Genomic DNA, 5,895 nt, shown 5'->3' on the forward strand with positions numbered 1-5,895 from the left:
GCTCCCCCACCCCCACTCTTGCTCAGGGGAAATATGAAATGTAAGTGGCTGAGATTTCTCAAGACTTGAACAAGGAACAAATGAGCAATATCCAAAAAAGTGTGTGTGTGTGTGTGTGTGTGTGTGTGTGTGTTGTGGGAGGTAACTACAAGCAACATCAGGAGTTCTCAGGAGTCCTTAAGGGAGCACTAATTTCCCAGTACTCTCCAATGCACCTTAAACTAGGCAATAGAGGAGAACGCCAAAGTACAACCGAGCATAATAATCAAGGAATGTAGGGGAAGATGCTCAACCCAGTGAAGACTCTAAATACACTCCTAATTGGATCCCAATCTCTGAAAAATCCATTATCCCCCAGAGGAGCTGAATTTGAAACCCAAAACATCAGCAGAGGTTGAAGACAGGATATCTCTTCCAAAAACTGGCTCTTCCAAGAGGATGAAATGTATGGATATGTCAAAAAGTCTCCTTTGTGTTCACCCCACAAGTTCTGCCAAGATTTGTCATCTAATCAGGAGCTGGAGCTGCTTCCGGTGCCCTATTCGTAGGGGGAGTGACAGACATTTGCACACACTGGCATCAGGTTTTGAAGTGAACTAAAGGACTGACAGAGGAACCAGGGTAAGGAGCAGATAGAGCACAGGGTAGGCCTAGAATTCCATCTCACGTGTGTGTCATTTAAAGAACGTGCGGTGTAAAAAAACAAACGAGAATAAGAGCATGAAGGAGGGCTCAAACCCTGAGTTCAGAAGAACACATTCTTAAGAATTTATAAGAAGAACCTGGAGGATATGTTTGTAGGCTCAGTTCTTCCAAGATGTGCAGATCAACTCTTAGCCCTTAAGAATCCAATGTATATCCTACAAAATTAGAGTAAGGCAAGGGATGGGTGGGTAAGGGAAGATGGATGAGAATGTTGAAAGGGGTGACATTGATCAAGATATATTGTATTCATAAACTCCTTTATTAAATGGTATTCCTTTGTACAACTACATACAGATAATGAAAGAGAATTCAGGAGAGGAAAAAAAAGATGGAGAGTAGGTCAAAGGGAGAAGTTCCTTAGAACTCTGTAATGGGAATTATCATACCTGGTTGAAAATTAGTTCTAGCTTACCTTCCTCAGGACACTTGTGTGGCTCAGACTCCATTTAAACGTTGTCCACACCCTAAAGTGTTGGTCAGAAAAGCTACCAGCAGAAGTTCAAGACTTACGTGACAAAGCAGGGGAACTCTGACCTTTCCTCCTCCCCTCCTTTTCAATACAAGATATGAAAGGTTACAAAGAAAAGTGTGTAGAAGCACGATTTTAATATAAGAATAACTTGAGAGGAAGAGGAAGGGATCTTTTTTATTTTATTTTATTTTTTTAGGGATCCGGTTGTGGGGCCTGAACTCTGGGCCTGGGCGCTGTCCCTCAGCTCTTCAGCTCAAGGCTAGCGCTCTACTACTTGAGCCACAGCGCCACTTCCAGCTTTTTTTTTTCTGCTTATGTGGTGCTGAAGAATCGAACCCAGGGCCTCAAGCATGCAAGGCAAGCTCTCTACCATTGAGCCACCTTCCAAGCCCCTGGAAGGGACCTTTTTTGGCTCATGAAAGTATTAGCTAGTATTTCCCCCTGCCCCCTTACAAATACTACCTCTAGAGAAAATGATACCATTTTAGAATAAGTAGTTAAGGGATTGGGTGGTAGAGGAACACGGTTGTTTGTGCTGAATATTCCTGTGGTAAGAATTTTGTTCTCATTTTCTGCCTACCAGTGGTGGTAGGAGGTGTGCCTATGAGGTTGGGATCTGGCATCTTCTCTGGAATTGTCCTTGTGGGCTTTTATACTGAATCATTACAGAGGTATGTTTGATGGGAGGCAGGTTAGAAGCCTCAAGAAAAAATATTCAGATTTCTGGTATCTCTCTTCCTGCTCCCTACAGTAAGTAATTATTTATTTTAATAACTTCAAGTTAGTAGAGTTTTGCAGATGGCACTGTTTCTAAACAGATGTTTAACTCTTGGTGTTCAAGGAAATATTTCTCAGTAATTTGAAGACATAGAAAATAATTTCAAAATAACTTACCAATTTTTATTGAATGAGCTCTTCCATAGAATCAATATCTTAAGACTTTGAGCACGTGTTGGAATTTATTCTGGGTAAGAAGCTCCCAAATTTTCTTTCTTATATTGAGTACTTAGAATAGGAAGATAGATACATGGAAAGATGTGGAAAGAGGTAACTATACTGTCCTGTTATACTCTGTCAAATGTGCCTTAAATTTACAGTGCTTTAGTCACTCTGATTTATTGGTCATTTTGAAAATCTATTTAAGGATAGTGCCTTCCTACCATTGTTATCCCTTTGACAACTCATAGCTAATTACATTTTTTGACTATTAATATCAAAGAAGTAGTTACATACCTTTTACATAAAACCATTGCATTTTGAGTGTTTATTTGGTTTCTTATTATTTAGAATTTGTTCCTAGTAAATAATGATTTTGAGAATGTCATTGCAATAGTTATAACTTCTAATTTATTTCTCCTTATAAATACATCGAATGGAATGTTCACAACAATATTAAGCAATGTGTTCTTGTCTTGCCTCTGACTTTCAAGTTCAATGCTTACAGGATTTATGTCAATGAAATTCATGATGACATGAACTTGAAATAATTCATAGTATATTAAAATGTACGAGACAGAAGAAGAGTCAGAAAGATATGAACACTAATGAGGAGAAAAATAGGCAATATGAACACAGACCAGAAATGGCATCAAAGACAGATTTATAAATCATGACTTTAAAACAATTTCCATGAATATGTGCCATATGCTCAAATAATGCAAAAAGAATGAAATTGAAAGGAAGAGAAATGGAATATTGAAAATAGAAGGAAATGAAACCTCAAATTGACAAAATGGATCTGAAATTTAAAACATGTTACACATTAGTGAGTGAAATGTCTATGGCCTTGGTTACATAGAAATAGAGGGTAAATACCCCTCCCCAAATCACACATGCATGCATGAAGAAACACGCACATGTGTGTACCCACCCACTCACACTCATACACACGCACATGTACAGACACAAATGAGAAACACACAAAGAGAATATCAATGATGACACAAAAATACATTTGGGAAAATACCAAGTGATTCATTCTTGAAGAAATAACGCCTTCAACTTTTTTCTAAATTTAATAAAACTATGAACTCATAAAGCCAAGAAAGTCAACAAGTTCTAAAAAGAATATGAAATGACTTACATCAGTAGACTTATATACCACATGTGAGCACTCATACACGGAACACACAAAATATACACAACAAAATACATAATAATTGTATTGATTGAATGTTACAAAGACTTAAAAACAACAAGAGATACAAAACCAGAAGGACAAAGACAAGAATGAAAGTAGAAATTTTGTCAGAATCTATGCAAGCAAGAAGACAATGGAGTAAAATTTTCAGGCATGGGGAAAAAAAAAGCCAATCAATATCAAATCCTATAATCAGCATAATTCTATACTCAGTAGTTCAAAAATAAAGATTAAATAAAAACATCTTCAGAAAATAAAAGCTAAGCATCAATTTTCCCACACAAAATATTTAAAAAATTATGAAATTTAGGAAAATAATAAATTATGAATCTTCAGGTGATAAAAATGTAAAAGAAATAGCTCAACAACAATAATCTGAATGGTTTTGAGGGGGTAATGGAAAGAGTTGTGAAATGTCTACAGTGAAAGCCAAAATGGTAAAATATTGTTTAAAGATACTTTATGAAAATGTAAATGTGAATATTATAACACTCCAGGAGAAGTGTTAAAGTATAAAATCTAAAGTGGAAAGAAGATGAATATTCAAATTACACTATTAAATTTAAATAAACAACGATAATACGGATATACAGGGCTTCTGGAGAATCCCTATCAATATATTCCAACATTATGTTAACTGTAAATGTTTAAAACTAAAAGTCAGGTAACTCTGGGATATAGATTAAATCCAATTGGATACTTACGTTTTTAGTGTAGTTGTATTTTAATAAGTCTATCCCCATTCGTATATCTTTGGCTGCTTTTGAGCATTGTTAAGTAGCTGCAACAGAGAATAAGTAACCTGTTAACATCACATATTTTCTATCTGGTACTTTCCATACTACCCTCTGGTTGCAGCCCCTATTTAAAAGAAATAGTTTATTCAGCTATATTTTAATACGTATGTCATGAATATAAAGCCAAAAGAGTTGTAGTGAAGATATATGTTACAGAATGAGAGAAAAAGACCATTTTGTAGTGGGTATGTACACATATGCATAACTATAGTAGGCAAAAATTGAAAGTACTCATTAAAAGAAAGGTTGGTTGGTTGTATGAATTTTTAAGTAACGTAGATATCAGAACAATAAACATTAGCAGATAAAAAGTGATGTTTTGAAATAATAAGCCATCAGTGCCTCAAGAAAACAGAGGAATCTTAAATGTGGATGCGTCTAATAAAAGTACTTAAAAATGCATAGGACACTTAAGGCCAAGTATTTTTCTCTGTGAAAGATTCCATTAGCAGGATGAAAAGACAAACTATGAACTTTGAGAAAATATCTACAACTATACATATCACAAAGAGTTAGTATCTAGAATAAATATAGAAATATAAAAGTAACAACCTTCAGGAAACAGCTTTATTCATGAGATCCCCGAATTAGAAAGAAAGATACTACTGTTTCTAACATATTTATAAGATACCACATGATTTTTTTGTTGCTTTGTATGGCCCTTCCCCATGTTATAATCCCTGTATTCACTGTATTTGATGTTGGTATAATTTCGGGATCGGAAAGGAATAAACAAATTGCTTAAATAGGGATAAAGGTTGACCCATTGCAACAATTAGATGTACAAGATGCTAGGTAGAAAAACAAACTTTACAATTTAGGCGGGGTGGGGGCAGGGGAGGGAGAGGAGGAGTGTAGTTGTGGAGATGGGAGGGAAGGGATGGTAGGGGAAAAACAAAAGAGGAGGCAACAATTATTGATAAGAATTGTATTCATTACCTTGCTCATGTGGTTGTAACCCCTCTGTACAATATTTTCACAATAAAAAACTTATTAAAGGGGCTGGGAAGATGGCTCAGTGGTAGAGCGCTTGTCTTGCATGCCTGAGGCCCTGGGTTCGATTCCTCAGCACCACATAAGCAAAAAAAGAAAAAAGCCGGAAGTGGCACTGTGGCTCAAGTGGTAGAGCGCTAGCCTTGAGCTGAAGAGCTGAGGGACAGCGCCCAGGCCCAGAGTTCAGGCCCCACGACCGGACCAAAAAAAAAAAAAAAACTTATTAAAATTAGAAAGAAAGAGAATACCACAGATTACCTTTAGTGGAGGAGGGGTAGATAAACACAACTGCAGCCTTACTCTGGACTATTGAGTGGAAAGAAAGAAAGAAAGAAAGAAAGAAAGAAAGAAAGAAAGAAAGAAAGAAAGAAAGAAAGAAAGAAAGAAAGAAAGAAAGAAAGAAAGAAAGAAAGAAAGAAAGAAAGGGAGAAAGAGAGAGAGAGAGAGAGAGAGAGAGAGAGGGAGGGAGGGAGGGAGGGAGGGAGGGAGGGACGAAAGAAGGAAGGAAGGAAAGAAGGAGGGAAGGAAGGAAGGAAAGGAAAAGAGAAAGAAAAGAAACAAAAATAGCTTCTGAAACAAATAGACGCTGGAACTTCTGGGATATTTATATCAAATGGTCAATGTAAGTCTTGAAAAGTTATATTCTTTATGATTCAATTTATCTTACATTCTTGAAATAACAAAATTGGAATCAGAGAATGGATTCATTTTTAAAATGTGTTCTGAATTAAGAGATTGGCAGGGCAGTGGTTATATAGAAGTAGTTGGGGGAGAGATTTGTGGTGGTG

The sequence above is a fragment of the Dipodomys spectabilis genome, unplaced genomic scaffold, assembly GCF_019054845.1.
Source record: "Dipodomys spectabilis isolate Male_0828 unplaced genomic scaffold, ASM1905484v1 ptg000046l, whole genome shotgun sequence".
Taxonomy (NCBI): domain Eukaryota; kingdom Metazoa; phylum Chordata; class Mammalia; order Rodentia; family Heteromyidae; genus Dipodomys; species Dipodomys spectabilis.